Here is a 26,844-nt window from a genome sequence, read left to right as displayed (position 1 = left end):
CCAGATACACACCCTGACCAGATACCAACACACACCTGACCAGATACACCCGACCAGATACACACCAACACACCTGACCAGATACACACCGGACCAGATACACACCAACACACACCTGACCAGATACACACCGACCAGAACACACACCTGACCAGATACACACCAACACACACCTGACCAGATACACACCGGACCAGATACACACCAACACACACCGGACCAGATACACACCAACACACACCTGACCAGATACACACCAACACACACCTGACCAGATACACACCAACACACACCTGACCAGATCCACACACCAACACACACACACCTGACCAGATCCACACACCAACACACACCTGACCAGATCCACACACCTGACCAGATCCACACACCAACACACACCTGACCAGATCCACACACCAACACACACCTGACCAGATCCACACACCTGACCAGATCCACACACCAACACACACCTGACCAGATCCACACACCAACACACACCTGACCAGATCCACACACCAACACACACCTGACCAGATCCACACACCAACACACACCTGACCAGATCCACACACCAACACACACCTGACCAGATCCACACACCTGACCAGATCCACACACCTGACCAGATCCACACACCTGACCAGATCCACACACCTGACCAGATCCACACACCAACACACACCTGACCAGATCCACACACCAACACACACCTGACCAGATCCACACACCAACACACACCTGACCAGATCCACACACCAACACACACCTGACCAGATCCACACACACACACCTGACCAGATCCACACACCAACACACACCTGACCAGATACACACCAACACACACCTGACCAGATACACACACACCTGACCAGATACACACCAACACACACCTGACAAGATACACACCAACACACACCTGACCAGATACACACCAACACACACCTGACCAGATACACACCAACACACACCTGACCAGATACACACCAACACACACCTGACCAGATACACACCAACACACACCTGACCAGATCCACACACCAACACACACCTGACCAGATCCACACACCTGACCAGATACACACCAACACACACCTGACCAGATACACACACCAACACACACCTGACCAGATACACACCAACACACACCTGACCAGATCACACACCTGACCAGATACACACACCTGACCAGATACACACCAACACACACCTGACCAGATACACACCAACACACACCTGACCAGATACACACCAACACACACCTGACCAGATACACACCAACACACACCTGACCAGATACACACCAACACACCTGACCAGATACACACCAACACACACCTGACCAGATACACACCAACACACACCTGACCAGATACACACACCTGACCAGATACACACCAACACACACCTGACCAGATACACACACCAACACACACCTGACCAGATACACACCTGACCAGATACACACCAACACACAACTGACCAGATACACACACCAACACACACCTGACCAGATACACACCTGACCAGATACACACCAACACACACCTGACCAGATACACACACCTGACCAGATACACACCAACACACCTGACCAGATAACACACCTGACCAGATACACACCAACACACACCTGACCAGATCCACACACCAACACACACCTGACCAGATACACACCAACACACACCTGACCAGATCCACACACCGACCACACACACCTGACCAGATCCACACACCAACACACACCTGACCAGATCCACACACCAACACACACCTGACCAGATCCACACACCAACACACACCTGACCAGATCCACACACCAACACACACCTGACCAGATCCACACACCAACACACACCTGACCAGATCCACACACCAACACACACCTGACCAGATCCACACACCTGACCAGATCCACACACCTGACCAGATCCACACACCTGACCAGATCACACACCACACACCTGACCAGATCCACACACCAACACACACCTGACCAGATCCACACACCAACACACACCTGACCAGATCCACACACCAACACACACCTGACCAGATACACAACACACACCTGACCAGATACACACCAACACACACCTGACCAGATACACACCAACACACACCTGACCAGATCCACACACCAACACACACCTGACCAGATACACACCAACACACACCTGACCAGATACACACCAACACACACCTGACCAGATACACACCAACACACACCTGACCAGATACACACCAACACACACCTGACCAGATACACACCAACACACACCTGACCAGATACACACACCTGACCAGATACACACCAACACACACCTGACCAGATACACACCGACCAGCACACACCTGACCAGATACACACCAACACACACCTGACCAGATACACACCTGACCAGATACACACCAACACACACCTGACCAGATACACACCGGACCAGATACACACCAACACACACCTGACCAGATCACACACCTGACCAGATACACACCAACACACACCTGACCAGATACACACCGACCAGATACACACCTGACCAGATACACACCTGACCAGATACACACCAACACACACCTGACCAGATACACACCCCTGACCAGATACACACCAACACACACCTGACCAGATACACACCTGACCAGATACACACCAACACACACCTGACCAGATACACACTGACCAGATACACACCAACACACACCTGACCAGATCCAACACACACCAACACACACCTGACCAGATCGACACACCTGACCAGATCCACACACCTGACCAGATCCACACACCTGACCAGATCCACACGCCAACACACACCTGACCAGATCCACACACCTGACCAGATCCACACGCCAACACACACCTGACCAGATCCACACACCAACACACACCTGACCAGATCCACACACCAACACACACCTGACCAGATCCACACACCGACCAGATCCACACACCTGACCAGATCCACACCAACACACACCTGACCAGATCCACACACAACACACACCTGACCAGATCCACACACCAACACACACCTGACCAGATCCACACACCAACACACACCTGACCAGATCCACACACCAACACACACCTGACCAGATACACACCAACACACACCTGACCAGATACACACCAACACACACCTGACCAGATCCACACACCTGACCAGATACACACCAACACACACCTGACCAGATACACACCAACACACACCTGACCAGATACACACCTGACCAGATACACACCAACACACACCGGACCAGATACACACCAACACACACCGGACAAGATACACACCAACACACACCGGACCAGATACACACCAACACACACCTGACCAGATACACACCAACACACACCTGACCAGATACACACCAACACACACCTGACCAGATACACACCACACACCTGACCAGATACACACCAACACACACCTGACCAGATACACACCAACACACACCTGACCAGATACACACCAACACACACCTGACCAGATACACACCAACACACACCTGACCAGATACACACCCGGACCAGATACACACCAACACACACCGGACCAGATACACACCAACACACACCTGACCAGATACACACACCAACACACACCTGACCAGATACACACTCCTGACCAGATACACACCAACACACACCTGACCAGATACACACCAACACACACCGGACCAGATACACACCAACACACACCTGACCAGATACACACCAACACACACCTGACCAGATACACACCAACACACACCTGACCAGATACACACACCTGACCAGATACACAACACACCTGACCAGATACACACCAACACACACCTGACCAGATACACACCAACACACACCTGACCAGATACACACCTGACCAGATACACACCAACACACACCTGACCAGATACACACCAACACACACCTGACCAGATACACACCGGACCAGATACACACCAACACACACCTGACCAGATCACACACACCTGACCAGATACACACCAACACACACCTGACCAGATACACACCAACACACACCTGACCAGATACACACACCTGACCAGATACACACCAACACACACCTGACCAGATCCACACACCAACACACACCTGACCAGATCCACACACCAACACACACCTGACCAGATCCACACACCTGACCAGATCCACACACCTGACCAATCACACACACCTGACCAGATCCACACACCAACACACACCTGACCAGATCACAAACACACACCTGACCAGATACCACAGCCAACACACACCTGACCAGATCCACACACCAACACACACCTGACCAGATCCACACACCAACACACACCTGACCAGATCCACACACCAACACACACCTGACCAGATCCACACACCAACACACACCTGACCAGATCCACACACCTGACCAGATCCACACACCTGACCAGATCCACACACCAACACACACCTGACCAGATCCACACACCAACACACACCTGACCAGATCCACACACCAACACACACCTGACCAGATCCACACACCAACACACACCTGACCAGATCCACACACCAACACACACCTGACCAGATCCACACACCTGACCAGATCACACACCAACACACACCTGACCAGATCACACACCTGACCAGATACACACCAACACACACCTGACCAGATACACACCAACACACACCTGACCAGATCCACACACCTGACCAGATACACACCAACACACACCTGACCAGATAAACCACACACCAGATACACACCAACACACACCTGACCAGATACACACCAACACACACCTGACCAGATACACACCAACACACACCTGACCAGATCACACACCAACACACACCTGACCAGATACACACACCTGACCAGATACACACCAACACACACCTGACCAGATACACACCAACACACACCTGACCAGATACACACCAACACACACCTGACCAGATACACACCAACACACACCTGACCAGATCCAACACACACCTGACCAGATACACACCAACACACACCTGACCAGATACACACCAACACACACCTGACCAGATACACACCAACACACACCTGACCAGATCACACACCAACACACACCTGACCAGATCCACACACCTGACCAGATACACACCAACACACACCTGACCAGATACACACCAACACACACCTGACCAGATACACACCAACACACACCTGACCAGATACACACCAACACACACCTGACCAGATACACACCGACCAGATACACACCAACACACCTGACCAGATACACACCAACACACACCTGACCAGATACACACACCAACACACACCTGACCAGATACACACCAACACACACCTGACCAGATACACACCGACCAGACACACACCTGACCAGATACACACCAACACACACCTGACCAGATACACACCAACACACACCTGACCAGATACACACCAACACACACCTGACCAGATCACACACCAACACACACCTGACCAGATAACACACCTGACCAGATACACACCAACACACACCTGACCAGATACACACCTGACCAGATACACACCAACACACACCTGACCAGATACACACCAACACACACCTGACCAGATACACACCAACACACACCTGACCAGATACACACACACCTGACCAGATACACACCAACACACACCTGACCAGATCCACACACCAACACACACCTGACCAGATCCACACACCAACACACACCTGACCAGATCCACACACCAGACACACACCTGACCAGATCCACACACCTGACCAGATCCACACACCAACACACACCTGACCAGATCCACACACCTGACCAGATCCACACGCCAACACACACCTGACCAGATCCACAACACACACCAACACACACCTGACCAGATCCACACACCAACACACACCTGACCAGATCCACACACCAACACACACCTGACCAGATCCACACACCAAACACACACCTGACCAGATCACACACACACACACCTGACCAGATCCACACACCTGACCAGATCACACACTACCAACACACACCTGACCAGATACACACCAACACACACCTGACCAGATCCACACACCAACACACACCTGACCAGATCCAGACCAGATACACACCAACACACACCTGACCAGATACACACCTGACCAGATACACACCAACACACACCTGACCAGATACACACCAACACACACCTGACCAGATACACACCTGACCAGATACACACCAACACACACCTGACCAGATACACACCACACACCTGACCAGATACACACCAACACACACCTGACCAGATACACACCAACACACACCTGACCAGATACACACCAACACACACCTGACCAGATACACACCGGACCAGATCACACACCTGACCAGAACCACACACCGGACCAGATACACACCAACACACACCTGACAAGATACACACACCTGACCAGATACACACCAACACACACCTGACCAGATACACACCAACACACACCTGACCAGATACACACCAACACACACCTGACCAGATACACACCAACACACACCTGACCAGATCGACACACCAACACACACCTGACCAGATACACACCCTGACCAGATACACACCAACACACACCTGACCAGATACACACACACCTGACCAGATACACACACCAGACACACACACCAACACACACCTGACCAGATACACACCAACACACACCTGACCAGATACACACACACACCTGACCAGATACACACCAACACACACCTGACCAGATACACACACCTGACCAGATACACACCAACACACACCTGACCAGATACACACCAACACACACCTGACCAGATACACACCAACACACACCTGACCAGATACACACACCACACACACCTGACCAGATACACACCTGACCAGATACACACCAACACACACCTGACCAGATACACACCTGACCAGATACACACCTGACCAGATACACACCAACACACACCTGACCAGATACACACCTGACCAGAATCACACACCTGACCAGATACACCACACACACCTGACCAGATACACACCAACACACACCTGACCAGATACACACCTGACCAGATACACACCAACACACACCTGACCAGATACACACCTGACCAGATACACACCAACACACACCTGACCAGATACACACCAAACACACCTGACCAGATACACACCAACACACACCTGACCAGATACACACCGACCAGATACACACCTGACCAGATACACACCACCACACACCTGACCAGATACACACACCTGACCAGATACACCGACCAACACACGACCAGACACACCTGACCAGATCCACACACCAACACACACCTGACCAGATCCACACACCTGACCAGATCCACACGCCAACACACACCTGACCAGATCCACACACCAACACACACCTGACCAGATCCACACACCAACACACACCTGACCAGATCCACACACCAAACACACACCTGACCAGATCCACACACCAACACACACCTGACCAGATCCACACACCAACACACACCTGACCAGATCCACACACCAACACACACCTGACCAGATCCACACACCTGACCAGATCCACACCAACACACACCTGACCAGATCCACACACCTGACCAGATCCACACACCAACACACACCTGACCAGATACACACCAACACACACCTGACCAGATCACACACCAACACACACCTGACCAGATACACACCAACACACACCTGACCAGATACACACGACCACACACCAACACACCTGACCAGATACACACCAACACACACCTGACCAGATACACAGGACCAGATACACACCAACACACACCGGACCAGATACACACCAACACACACCTGACCAGATACACACCAACACACACCTGACCAGATACACACCAACACACACCTGACCAGATACACACCAACACACACCTGACCAGATACACACCAACACACACCTGACCAGATACACACCAACACACACCTGACCAGATCCACACACCAACACACACCTGACCAGATTCACACTCCTGACCAGATACACACCAACACACAACTGACCAGATACACACACCAACACACACCTGACCAGATACACACTCCTGACCAGATACACACCAACACACACCTGACCAGATACACACACCTGACCAGATACACACTCCTGACCAGATACACACCAACACACAACTGACCAGATACACACACCAACACACACCTGACCAGATACACACTCCTGACCAGATACACACCAACACACACCTGACCAGATACACACCGGACCAGATACACACCAACACACTCCTGACCAGATACACACCGGACCAGATACACACCAACACACACCTGACCAGATACACACCCCTGACCAGATACACACCCTGACCAGATACACACCAACACACACTTGACCAGATCCACACACCAACACACACCAACACACACCTGACCAGATCCACACACCAACACACACCTGACCAGATCGACACACCTGACCAGATCCACACACCTGACCAGATCCACACACCTGACCAGATCCACACACCAACACACACCTGACCAGATCCACACACCTGACCAGATCCACACGCCAACACACACCTGACCAGATCCACACACCAACACACACCAACACACACCTGACCAGATCACACACCTGACCAGATCCACACACCTGACCAGATCCACACACCTGACCAGATCCACACACCAACACACACCTGACCAGATCCACACACCAACACACACCTGACCAGATCCACACACCAACACACACCTGACCAGATCCACACACCAACACACACCTGACCAGATCCACACACCAACACACACCTGACCAGATCCACACCTGACCAGATCCACACACCAGACCACACACCTGACCAGATCCACACACCTGACCAGATCCACACACCTGACCAGATCCACACACCTGACCAGATCCACACACCAACACACACCAGACCAGATCCACACACGAACACACCAGACCAGATCCACACACCAACACACACCTGACCAGATACACACCAACACACACCTGACCAGATACACACCAACACACACCTGACCAGATCCACACACCTGACCAGATACACACCAACACACACCTGACCAGATACACACCAACACACACCTGACCAGATACACACCTGACCAGATACACACCAACACACACCTGACCAGATACACACCGGACCAGATACACACCAACACACACCGGACCAGATACACACCAACACACACCGGACAAGATACACACCAACACACACCTGACCAGATACACACCAACACACACCTGACCAGATACACACCAACACACACCTGACCAGATACACACCAACACACACCTGACCAGATACACACCCTGACCAGATACACACCAACACACACCTGACCAGATACACACCGGACCAGATACACACCAACACACACCTGACCAGATACACACCTGACCAGATACACACCAACACACACCTGACCAGATACACACCGACCAGATACACACCTGACCAGATACACACCTGACCAGATACACACCTGACCAGATTCACACCTGACCAGATACACACCAACACACACCTGACCAGATACACACCCCTGACCAGATACACACCAACACACACCTGACCAGATCCACACACCAACACACACCTGACCAGATCGACACACCAACACACACCTGACCAGATCACACACCTGACCAGATACACACCAACACACACCTGACCAGATACACACCCGACCACACACCAATGACCAGATCACACACCAACACACACCTGACCAGATCCACACACCTGACCAGATACACACCTGACCAGATACACACCAACACACACCTGACCAGATACACACCAACACACACCGGACCAGATACACACCAACACACACCGGACCAGATACACACCAACACACACCTGACAAGATACACACCAACACACACCTGACCAGATCCACACACCTGACCAGATACACACCAACACACAACTGACCAGATACACACCAACACACACCTGACCAGATACACACTCCTGACCAGATACACACCAACACACACCTGACCAGATACACACCGGACCAGATACACACCAACACACACCGGACCAGATACACACCGGACAAGATACACACCAACACACACCTGACCAGATACACACCAACACACACCTGACCAGATACACACCTGACCAGATACACACCAACACACACCGGACAAGATACACACCAACACACACCTGACCAGATCCACACACAAACACACACCTGACCAGATACACACCAACACACTTCTGACCAGATACACACCAACACACACCTGACCAGATCCAAACACCAACACACACACCTGACCAGATACACACACCAACACACACCTGACCAGATCGACACACCTGACCAGATCCACACACCTGACCAGATCCACACACCTGACCAGATCCACACACCAACACACACCTGACCAGATCACCACACCTGACCAGATCCACACGCCAACACACACCTGACCAGATCCACACACCAACACACACCTGACCAGATCCACACACCAACACACACCTGACCAGATCCACACACCAACACACACCTGACCAGATCCACACACCAACACACACCTGACCAGATCCACACTCCTGACCAGATCCACACACCTGACCAGATCCACACACCTGACCAGATCCACACACCTGACCAGATCCACACACCTGACCAGATCCACACACCAACACACACCTGACCAGATCCACACACCAACACACACCTGACCAGATCCACACACCAACACACACCTGACCAGATACACACACCAACACACACCTGACCAGATCCACACACCAACACACACCTGACCAGATCCACACACCTGACCAGATACACACCAACACACACCTGACCAGATACACACCTGACCAGATACACACCAACACACACCTGACCAGATACACACCGGACCAGATACACACCAACACACACCGGACCAGATACACACCAACACACACCGGACAAGATACACACCAACACACACCTGACCAGATACACACCAACACACACCTGACCAGATACACACCAACACACACCTGACCAGATACACACCAACACACACCTGACCAGATCGACACACCAACACACACCTGACCAGATCCACACTCCTGACCAGATACACACCAACACACTCCTGACCAGATACACACCGGACCAGATACACACCAACACACACCTGACCAGATACACACCAACACACACCTGACCAGATACACACCGGACCAGATACACACCAACACACACCGGACCAGATACACACCAACACACACCGGACAAGATACACAACAACACACACCTGACCAGATAGACACCCCTGACCAGATACACACCAACACACACTTGACCAGATCCACACACCAACACACACCAACACACACCTGACCAGATCCACACACCAACACACACCTGACCAGATCGACACACCTGACCAGATCCACACACCTGACCAGATCCACACACCTGACCAGATCCACACACCAACACACACCTGACCAGATCACCACACCTGACCAGATCCACACGCCAACACACACCTGACCAGATCCACACACCAACACACACCTGACCAGATCCACACACCAACACACACCTGACCAGATCCACACACCAACACACACCTGACCAGATCCACACACCAACACACACCTGACCAGATCCACACACCTGACCAGATCCACACACCTGACCAGATCCACACACCTGACCAGATCCACACACCTGACCAGATCCACACACCTGACCAGATCCACACACCAACACACACCTGACCAGATCCACACACCAACACACACCTGACCAGATCCACACACCAACACACACCTGACCAGATACACACACCAACACACACCTGACCAGATCCACACACCAACACACACCTGACCAGATCCACACACCTGACCAGATACACACCAACACACACCTGACCAGATACACACCTGACCAGATACACACCAACACACACCTGACCAGATACACACCAACACACACCTGACCAGATACACACCAACACACACCTGACCAGATACTCACCGGACCAGATACACACCAACACACACCGGACCAGATACACACCAACACACACCGGACAAGATACACACCAACACACACCTGACCAGATACACACCAACACACACCTGACCAGATCCACACTCCTGACCAGATACACACCAACACACAACTGACCAGATACACACACCAACACACACCTGACCAGATACACACTCCTGACCAGATACACACCAACACACACCTGACCAGATACACACACCTGACCACATACACACTCCTGACCAGATACACACCAACACACAACTGACCAGATACACACACCAACAAACACCTGACCAGATACACACTCCTGACCAGATACACACCAACACACACCTGACCAGATACACACCGGACCAGATACACACCAACACACTCCTGACCAGATACACACCGGACCAGATACACACCAACACACACCTGACCAGATACACACCTGACCAGATACACACCTGACCAGATATACACCTGACCAGATACACACCTGACCAGAATCACACCTGACCAGATACACACCTGACCAGATACACACCTGACCAGATACACACCTGACCAGATTCACACCTGACCAGATTCACACCTGACCAGATACACACCAACACACACCTGACCAGATACACACCCCTGACCAGATACACACCAACACACTCCTGACCAGATACACACCTGACCAGATACACACCAACACACACCTGACCAGATACACACCCCTGACCAGATACACACCAACACACACTTGACCAGATCCACACACCAACACACACCAACACACACCTGACCAGATCGACACACCTGACCAGATCGACACACCTGACCAGATCCACACACCTGACCAGATCCACACACCAACACACACCTGACCAGATCCACACACCTGACCAGATCCACACGCCAACACACACCTGACCAGATCCACACACCAACACACACCTGACCAGATCCACACACCAACACACACCTGACCAGATCCACACACCTGACCAGATCCACACACCTGACCAGATCCACACACCTGACCAGATCCACACACCTGACCAGATCCACACACCAACACACACCTGACCAGATCCACACACCAACACACACCTGACCAGATCCACACACCAACACACACCTGACCAGATCCACACACCAACACACACCTGACCAGATACACACCAACACACACCTGACCAGATACACACCTGACCAGATACACACCAACACACACCTGACCAGATACACACCAACACACACCTGACCAGATACACACCGGACCAGCTACACACCAACACACACCGGACCAGATACACACCAACACACACCTGACCAGATACACACCGGACCAGATACACACCAACACACACCGGACCAGATACACACCAACACACACCGGACAAGATACACACCAACACACACCTGACCAGATACACACCAACACACACCTGACCAGATACACACCAACACACACCTGACCAGATACACACCAACACACACCTGACCAGATACACACCAACACACACCTGACCAGATACACACCAACACACACCTGACCAGATCCACACACCAACACACACCTGACCAGATCCACACTCCTGACCAGATACACACCAACACATAACTGACCAGATACACACACCAACACACACCTGACCAGATACACACTCCTGACCAGATACACACCAACACACACCTGACCAGATACACACACCTGACCAGATACACACTCCTGACCAGATACACACCAACACACAACTGACCAGATACACACACCAACACACACCTGACCAGATACACACTCCTGACCAGATACACACCAACACACACCTGACCAGATACACACCGGACCAGATACACACCAACACACTCCTGACCAGATACACACCGGACCAGATACACACCAACACACACCTGACCAGATACACACCTGACCAGATACACACCTCTGACCAGATACACACCAACACACACTTGACCAGATCCACACACCAACACACACCAACACACACCTGACCAGATCCACACACCAACACACACCTGACCAGATCGACACACCTGACCAGATCCACACACCTGACCAGATCCACACACCTGACCAGATCCACACACCAACACACACCTGACCAGATCCACACACCTGACCAGATCCACACGCCAACACACACCTGACCAGATCCACACACCAACACACACCTGACCAGATCCACACACCAACACACACCTGACCAGATCCACACTCCTGACCAGATCCACACACCTGACCAGATCCACACACCTGACCAGATCCACACACCAACACACACCTGACCAGATCCACACACCAACACACACCTGACCAGATCCACACACCAACACACACCTGACCAGATCCACACACCAACACACACCTGACCAGATCCACACACCAACACACACCTGACCAGATCCACACTCCTGACCAGATCCACACACCTGACCAGATCCACACACCTGACCAGATCCACACACCTGACCAGATCCACACACCTGACCAGATCCACACACCTGACCAGATCCACACACCAACACACACCTGACCAGATCCACACAGGAACACACCTGACCAGATCCACTCACCAACACACACCTGACCAGATACACACCAACACACACCTGACCAGATACACACCAACACACACCTGACCAGATCCACACACCTGACCAGATACACACCAACACACACCTGACCAGATACACACCAACACACACCTGACCAGATACACACCTGACCAGATACACACCAACACACACCTGACCAGATACACACCGGACCAGATACACACCAACACACACCGGACCAGATACACACCAACACACACCGGACAAGATACACACCAACACACACCTGACCAGATACACACCAACACACACCTGACCAGATACACACCAACACACACCTGACCAGATACACACCAACACACACCGGACAAGATACACACCAACACACACCTGACCAGATCCACACACAAACACACACCTGACCAGATACACACCAACACACTCCTGACCAGATACACACCAACACACACCTGACCAGATCCACACACCAACACACACCTGACCAGATACACACACCAACACACACCTGACCAGATACACACTCCTGACCAGATACACACCAACACACACCTGGCCAGATACACACCGGACCAGATACACACCAACACACTCCTGACCAGATACACACCGGACCAGATACACACCAACACACACCTGACCAGATACACACCTGACCAGATACACACCTGACCAGATACACACCTGACCAGATACACACCTGACCAGATTCACACCTGACCAGATACACACCAACACACACCTGACCAGATACACACCCCTGACCAGATACACACCAACACACTCCTGACCAGATACACACCTGACCAGATACACACCAACACACACCTGACCAGATACACACCCCTGACCAGATACACACCAACACACACTTGACCAGATCCACACACCAACACACACCTGACCAGATCGACACACCAACACACACCTGACCAGATCGACACACCTGACCAGATACACACCAACACACACCTGACCAGATACACACCCCTGACCAGATCCACACACCAACACACACTTGACCAGATCCACAAACCAACACACACCTGACCAGATCCACACACCTGACCAGATCCACACACCTGACCAGATCCACACACCAACACACACCTGACCAGATCCACACACCTGACCAGATCCACACGCCAACGACACACCTGACCAGATACACACCAACACACACCTGACCAGATAACACGACCAGATACAAAACACCGGACCAGATACACACCAACACACACCGGACCAGATACACACCAACACACACCGGACAAGATACACACCAACACACACCGGACAAGATACACACCAACACACACCTGACCAGATCCACACACCTGACCAGATACACACCAACACACACCTGACCAGATACACACCAAACACACACCTGACCAGATACACACCTGACCAGATACACACCAACACACACCTGACCAGATACACACCGGACCAGATACACACCAACACACACCGGACCAGATAACACACACACGGACAAGATACACACCAACACACACCGGACAAGATACACACCAACACACACCTGACCAGATACACACCAACACACACCTGACCAGATACACACCAACACACACCTGACCAGATACACACCAACACACACCGGACAAGATACACACCAACACACACCTGACCAGATCCACACACAAACACACACCTGACCAGATACACACCAACACACATCTGACCAGATACACACCAACACACACCTGACCAGATCCAAACACCAACACACACCTGACCAGATACACACACCAACACACACCTGACCAGATCAAACACACACCTGACCAGATACACACCAACACACACCTGACCAGATACACACCGGACCAGATACACACCAACACACACCTGACCAGATACACACCAACACACACCTGACCAGATACACACCTGACCAGATACACACCTGACCAGATAACACACACCTGACCAGATACACACCAACACACACCTGACCAGATACACACCTGACCAGATACACACCAACACACACCTGACCAGATACACACCCCTGACCAGATACACACCAACACACACCTGACCAGATCGACACACCTGACCAGATACACACCAACACACACCTGACCAGATACACACCTGACCAGATAACACACACCTGACCAGATACACACCTGACCAGATACACACCTGACACACCGACCAGATACACACCTGACCAGATACACACCTGACCAGATTCACACCTGACCAGATACACACCTGACCAGATACACACCAACACACACCTGACCAGATACACACCCCTGACCAGATACACACCAACACACACCTGACCAGATACACACCAACACACACCTGACCAGATCACACACCTGACCAGATACACACCAACACACACTTGACCAGATCCACACACCAACACACACCAACACACACCTGACCAGATCGACACACCTGACCAGATCCACACACCTGACCAGATCCACACACCTGACCAGATCCACACACCAACACACACCTGACCAGATCCACACACCTGACCAGATCCACACACCAACACACACCTGACCAGATCCACACACCTGACCAGATCCACACACCTGACCAGATCCACACACCTGACCAGATCCCACACACCTGACCAGATCCACACACCAACACACACCTGACCAGATCCACACACCAACACACACCTGACCAGATCCACACACCAACACACACCTGACCAGATCCACACACCAACACACACCTGACCAGATACACACCAACACACACCTGACCAGATACACACCTGACCAGATACACACCAACACACACCTGACCAGATACACACCAACACACACCTGACCAGATACACACGGACCAGATACACACCAACACACACCGGACCAGATACACACCAACACACACCTGACCAGATACACACCAACACACACCTGACCAGATACACACCAACACACACCTGACCAGATACACACCAACACACTCCTGACCAGATACACACCAACACACACCTGACCAGATCCACACACCAACACACACCTGACCAGATCCACACACCTGACCAGATACACACCAACACATAACTGACCAGATACACACACCAACACACACCTGACCAGATACACACTCCTGACCAGATACACACCAACACACACCTGACCAGATACACACACCCCTGACCAGATACATACCAACACACAACTGACCAGATACACACACCAACACACACCTGACCAGATACACACTCCTGACCAGATACACACCAACACACACCTGACCAGATACACACCGACCAGATACACACACCTGACCAGATACACACCAACACACACCTGACCAGATACACACCCTGACCAGATACACACCAACACACCTGACCAGATCCACACACCAACACACACCAACACACACCTGACCAGATCCACACACAACACACACCTGACCAGATCGACACACCTGACCAGATCCACACACCTGACCAGATCCACACACCTGACCAGATCCACACACCAACACACACCTGACCAGATCCACACACCTGACCAGATCCACACGCCAACACACACCTGACCAGATCCACACACCAACACACACCTGACCAGATCCACACACCAACACACACCTGACCAGATCCACACTCCTGACCAGATCCACACACCTGACCAGATCCACACACCTGACCAGATCCACACACCAACACACACCTGACCAGATCCACACACCAACACACACCTGACCAGATCCACACACCAACACACACCTGACCAGATCCACACACCAACACACACCTGACCAGATCCACACACCAACACACACCTGACCAGATCCACACACCTGACCAGATCCACACACCTGACCAGATCCACACACCTGACCAGATCCACACACCTGACCAGATCCACACACCTGACCAGATCCACACACCAACACACACCTGACCAGATCCACACAGGAACACACCTGACCAGATCCACTCACCAACACACACCTGACCAGATACACACCAACACACACCTGACCAGATACACACCAACACACACCTGACCAGATCCACACACCTGACCAGATACACACCAACACACACCTGACCAGATACACACCAACACACACCTGACCAGATACACACCTGACCAGATACACACCAACACACACCTGACCAGATACACACCGGACCAGATACACACCAACACACACCGGACCAGATACACACCAACACACACCGGACAAGATACACACCAACACACACCTGACCAGATACACACCAACACACACCTGACCAGATACACACCAACACACACCTGACCAGATACACACCAACACACACCGGACAAGATACACACCAACACACACCTGACCAGATCCACACACAAACACACACCTGACCAGATACACACCAACACACTCCTGACCAGATACACACCAACACACACCTGACCAGATCCACACACCAACACACACCTGACCAGATACACACACCAACACACACCTGACCAGATACACACTCCTGACCAGATACACACCAACACACACCTGGCCAGATACACACCGGACCAGATACACACCAACACACTCCTGACCAGATACACACCGGACCAGATACACACCAACACACACCTGACCAGATACACACCTGACCAGATACACACCTGACCAGATACACACCTGACCAGATACACACCTGACCAGATTCACACCTGACCAGATACACACCAACACACACCTGACCAGATACACACCCCTGACCAGATACACACCAACACACACCTGACCAGATACACACCTGACCAGATACACACCAACACACACCTGACCAGATACACACACCAACACACACTTGACCAGATCCACACACCAACACACACCTGACCAGATCAACACACCTGACCAGATACACACCAACACACACCTGACCAGATACACACCCCTGACCAGATCCACACACCAACACACACTTGACCAGATCCACAAACCAACACACACCTGACCAGATCCACACACCTGACCAGATCCACACACCTGACCAGATCCACACACCAACACACACCTGACCAGATCCACACACCTGACCAGATCCACACGCCAACACACACCTGACCAGATACACACCAACACACACCTGACCAGATACACACCGGACCAGATACACACCAACACACACCGGACCAGATACACACCAACACACACCGGACAAGATACACACCAACACACACCGGACAAGATACACACCAACACACACCTGACCAGATACACACCAACACACACCTGACCAGATACACACCAACACACACCTGACCAGATACACACCTGACCAGATACACACCAACACACACCTGACCAGATACACAACACCGGACCAGATACACACCAACACACACACGGACCAGATACACACCAACACACACCGGACAAGATACACACCAACACACACCTGACCAGATACACACCAACACACACCTGACCAGATACACACCAACACACACCTGACCAGATACACACCAACACACACCGGACAAGATACACACCAACACACACCTGACCAGATCCACACACAAACACACACCTGACCAGATACACACCTGACCAGATACACACCAACACACACCTGACCAGATCCACACACCAACACACACCTGACCAGATACAAACACCAACACACACCTGACCAGATACACACCAACACACACCTGACCAGATACACACCAACACACACCTGACCAGATACACACCACACGCACACACCGACCAGATACACACCAACACACACCTGACCAGATACACACCTGACCAGATACACACCAACACACACCTGACCAGATACACACCTGACCAAATACACACCTGACCAGATACACACCTACAGACACACACCTGACCAGATACACACCTGACCAGATACACACCAACACACACCTGACCAGATACACACCCCTGACCAGATACACACCAACACACACCTGACCAGATCGACACACCTGACCAGATACACACCAACACACACCTGACCAGATACACACACCTGACCAGATACACACCAACACACACTTGACCAGATCCACACACCAACACACACCTGACCAGATCCACACACCTGACCAGATACACCCAACACACACCTGACCAGATCCACACACCAACACACACCTGACCAGATCCAAACACACACCTGACCAGATCCACACCAACACACACCTGACCAGATACACACCAACACACACCTGACCAGATCCACACACCAACACACACCTGACCAGATACACACCAACACACACCTGACCAGATACACACCACACACCTGACCAGATACACACCAACACACACCTGACCAGATACACACCAACACACACCTGACCAGATACACACACCTGACCAGATACACACCAACACACACCTGACCAGATACACACCAACACACACCTGACCAGATCCACACACCTGACCAGATACACACCAACACACACCTGACCAGATACACACCAACACACACCTGACCAGATACACACCAACACACACCTGACCAGATACACACCAACACACACCTGACCAGATACACACCAACACACACCTGACCAGATACACACCACACACCTGACCAGATACACACCAACACACACCTGACCAGATCACACACCTGACCAGATACACACCAACACACACCTGACCAGATACACACCGACCAGATACACCAACACACACCTGACCAGATACACACCTGACCAGATACACACCAACACACACCTGACCAGATACACACACTGACCAGATACACACCAACACACACCTGACCAGATACACACCCGACCAGATACACACCAACACACACCTGACCAGATACACACCGGACCAGATACACACCAACACACACCTGACCAGATACACACCAACACACACCTGACCAGATACACGACCAGATACACACCTGACCAGATACACACCAACACACACCTGACCAGATACACACACCAACACACACCTGACCAGATACAAAACACACACCTGACCAGATCGACACACCAACACACACCTGACCAGATCCACACACCTGACCAGATCCACACACCAACACACACCTGACCAGATCCACACACCTGACCAGATCCACACGCCAACACACACCTGACCAGATCCACACACCAACACACACCTGACCAGATCCACACACCTGACCAGATCCACACACCTGACCAGATCCACACACCAACACACACCTGACCAGATCCACACACCAACACACACCTGACCAGATCCACACACCAACACACACCTGACCAGATCCACACACCAACACACACCTGACCAGATCCACACACCAACACACACCTGACCAGATCCACACACCAACACACACCTGACCAGATCCACACACCAACACACACCTGACCAGATCCACACACCTGACCAGATCCACACACCTGACCAGATCCACACACCTGACCAGATCCACACACCTGACCAGATCCACACACCGAACACACACCTGACCAGATCCACACACCAACACACACCTGACCAGATCCACACAGCAACACACACCTGACCAGATCCACACCAACACACACCTGACCAGATACACACCAACACACACCTGACCAGATACCACACACCTGACCAGATCACACACCTGACCAGATACACACCAACACACACCTGACCAGATACACACCAACACACACCTGACCAGATACACACCTGACCAGATACACACCAACACACACCTGACCAGATAAACACACACCGGACCAGATACACACCAACACACACCGGACCAGATACACACCAACACACACCGGACAAGATACACACCAACACACACCTGACCAGATACACACCAACACACACCTGACCAGATACACACCAACACACACCTGACCAGATACACACCAACACACACCGGACAAGATACACACCAACACACACCTGACCAGATCCACACACAAACACACACCTGACCAGATACACACAACATCCTGACCAGATACACACCAACACACACCTGACCAGATACACACCCGACCAGAACACACCAACACACACCTGACCAGATACACACACCAACACACACCTGACCAGATAAACAACACACCTGACCAGATACACACCAACTACACACCTGACCAGATACACAACACACCTGACCAGATACACACACCAACACACACCTGACCAGATACACACCTGACCAGATACACACCAACACACACCTGACCAGATACACACCCGACCAGATACACACCTGACCAGATCACACCACCAACACACACCTGACCAGATACACACCTGACCAGATACACACCAACACACACCTGACCAGATACACACCCCTGACCAGATACACACCAACACACACCTGACCAGATAACACACCTGACCAGATACACACCAACACACACCTGACCAGATACACACCAAAACCTGACCAGATCACACACCGACCAGATCACACACTTGACCAGATCCACACACCAACACACACCTGACCAGATCGACACACCAACACACACCTGACCAGATCCACACACACCTGACCAGATACACACCAACACACACCTGACCAGATACACACCTGACCAGATCCACACACCAACACACACTTGACCAGATCCACAAACCAACACACACCTGACCAGATCACACACACACCTGACCAGATCCACACACCTGACCAGATCCACACACCAACACACACCTGACCAGATCCACACACCTGACCAGATCCACACGCCAACACACACCTGACCAGATACACACCAACACACACCTGACCAGATACACAACACACCGGACCAGATACACACCAACACACACCGGACCAGATACACACCAACACACACCGGACAAGATACACACACACCGACAAGATACACACCAACACACACCTGACCAGATACACACCAACACACACCTGACCAGATACACACCAACACACACCTGACCAGATACACACCAACACACACCTGACCAGATACACACCAACACACACCTGACCAGATACACACCGGACCAGATACACACCAACACACACCTGACCAGATACACACCGGACCAGATACACACCAACACACACCGGACCAGATACACACCAACACACACCGGACAAGATACACACCAACACACACCTGACCAGATACACACCAACACACACCTGACCAGATACACACCAACACACACCTGACCAGATACACACCAACACACACCGGACAAGATACACACCAACACACACCTGACCAGATCCACACACAAACACACACCTGACCAGATACACACCAACACACTTCTGACCAGATACACACCAACACACACCTGACCAGATCCAAACACCAACACACACCTGACCAGATACACACACCAACACACACCTGACCAGATCCACACTCCTGACCAGATACACACCAACACACACCTGGCCAGATACACACCGGACCAGATACACACCAACACACTCCTGACCAGATACACACCGGACCAGATACACACCAACACACACCTGACCAGATACACACCTGACCAAATACACACCTGACCAGATACACACCTGACCAGATACACACCTGACCAGATTCACACCTGACCAGATACACACCAACACACACCTGACCAGATACACACCCCTGACCAGATACACACCAACACACACCTGACCAGATCGACACACCTGACCAGATACACACCAACACACACCTGACCAGATACACACCCCTGACCAGATACACACCAACACACACCTGACCAGATCCACACACCAACACACACCTGACCAGATCCACACACCTGACCAGATCCACACACCTGACCAGATCCACACACCAACACACACCTGACCAGATCCACACACCTGACCAGATCCACACGCCAACACACACCTGACCAGATACACACCAACACACACCTGACCAGATACACACCTGACCAGATCACACACCAACACACACACTGACCAGATCACACACCAACACACACCTGACCAGATCCACACACCTGACCAGATCCACACACCTGACCAGATCCACACACCTGACCAGATCCACACACCTGACCAGATCCACACACCTGACCAGATCCACACACCGAACCACACACCTGACCAGATCCACACACGGAACACACCTGACCAGATCCACACACCAACACACACCTGACCAGATACACACCAACACACACCTGACCAGATACACACCAACACACACCTGACCAGATCAACCACACACACCTGACCAGATACACACCAACACACACCTGACCAGATCAACAACACACACCTGACCAGATACACACCTGACCAGATACACACCAACACACACCTGACCAGATACACACCGGACCAGATACACACCAACACACACCGGACCAGATACACACCAACACACACCGGACAAGATACACACCAACACACACCTGACCAGATACACACCAACACACACCTGACCAGATACACACCAACACACACCTGACCAGATACACACCAACACACACCGGACAAGATACACACCAACACACACCTGACCAGATCCACACACAAACACACACCTGACCAGATACACACCAACACACTCCTGACCAGATACACACCAACACACACCTGACCAGATCCACACACCAACACACACCTGACCAGATACACACACCAACACACACCTGACCAGATACACACTCCTGACCAGATACACACCAACACACACCTGGCCAGATACACACCGGACCAGATACACACCAACACACTCCTGACCAGATACACACCGGACCAGATACACACCAACACACACCTGACCAGATACACACCTGACCAGATACACACCTGACCAGATACACACCTGACCAGATACACACCTGACCAGATTCACACCTGACCAGATACACACCAACACACACCTGACCAGATACACACCCCTGACCAGATACACACCAACACACTCCTGACCAGATACACACCTGACCAGATACACACCAACACACACCTGACCAGATACACACCCCTGACCAGATACACACCAACACACACTTGACCAGATCCACACACCAACACACACCTGACCAGATCGACACACCAACACACACCTGACCAGATCGACACACCTGACCAGATACACACCAACACACACCTGACCAGATACACACCCCTGACCAGATCCACACACCAACACACACCTGACCAGATCCACACACCTGACCAGATCCACACACCTGACCAGATCCACACACCAACACACACCTGACCAGATCCACACACCTGACCAGATCCACACGCCAACACACACCTGACCAGATACACACCAACACACACCTGACCAGATACACACCGGACCAGATACACACCAACACACACCGGACCAGATACACACCAACACACACCGGACAAGATACACACCAACACACACCGGACAAGATACACACCAACACACACCTGACCAGATCCACACACCTGACCAGATACACACCAACACACACCTGACCAGATACACACCAACACACACCTGACCAGATACACACCTGACCAGATACACACCAACACACACCTGACCAGATACACACCGGACCAGATACACACCAACACACACCGGACCAGATACACACCAACACACACCGGACAAGATACACACCAACACACACCTGACCAGATACACACCAACACACACCTGACCAGATACACACCAACACACACCTGACCAGATACACACCAACACACACCGGACAAGATACACACCAACACACACCTGACCAGATCCACACACAAACACACACCTGACCAGATACACACCAACACACTTCTGACCAGATACACACCAACACACACCTGACCAGATCCAAACACCAACACACACCTGACCAGATACACACACCAACACACACCTGACCAGATCCACACTCCTGACCAGATACACACCAACACACACCTGGCCAGATACACACCGGACCAGATACACACCAACACACTCCTGACCAGATACACACCGGACCAGATACACACCAACACACACCTGACCAGATACACACCTGACCAAATACACACCTGACCAGATACACACCTGACCAGATACACACCTGACCAGATTCACACCTGACCAGTACACACCTGACCAGATACACACCAACACACACCTGACCAGATGACACACCCTGACCAGATACACACCAACACACACCTGACCAGATACACACCTGACCAGATACACACCAACACACACCTGACCAGATCACACACACACCTGACCAGATACACACACCTGACCAGATCCACACACCA

This window comes from Salmo salar, chromosome ssa11, assembly GCF_905237065.1.
Source record: "Salmo salar chromosome ssa11, Ssal_v3.1, whole genome shotgun sequence".
NCBI lineage: Eukaryota > Metazoa > Chordata > Actinopteri > Salmoniformes > Salmonidae > Salmo > Salmo salar.
The sequence above is the reverse complement of the archived record's forward strand: the minus strand, read 5'-3'. Positions refer to the sequence as shown.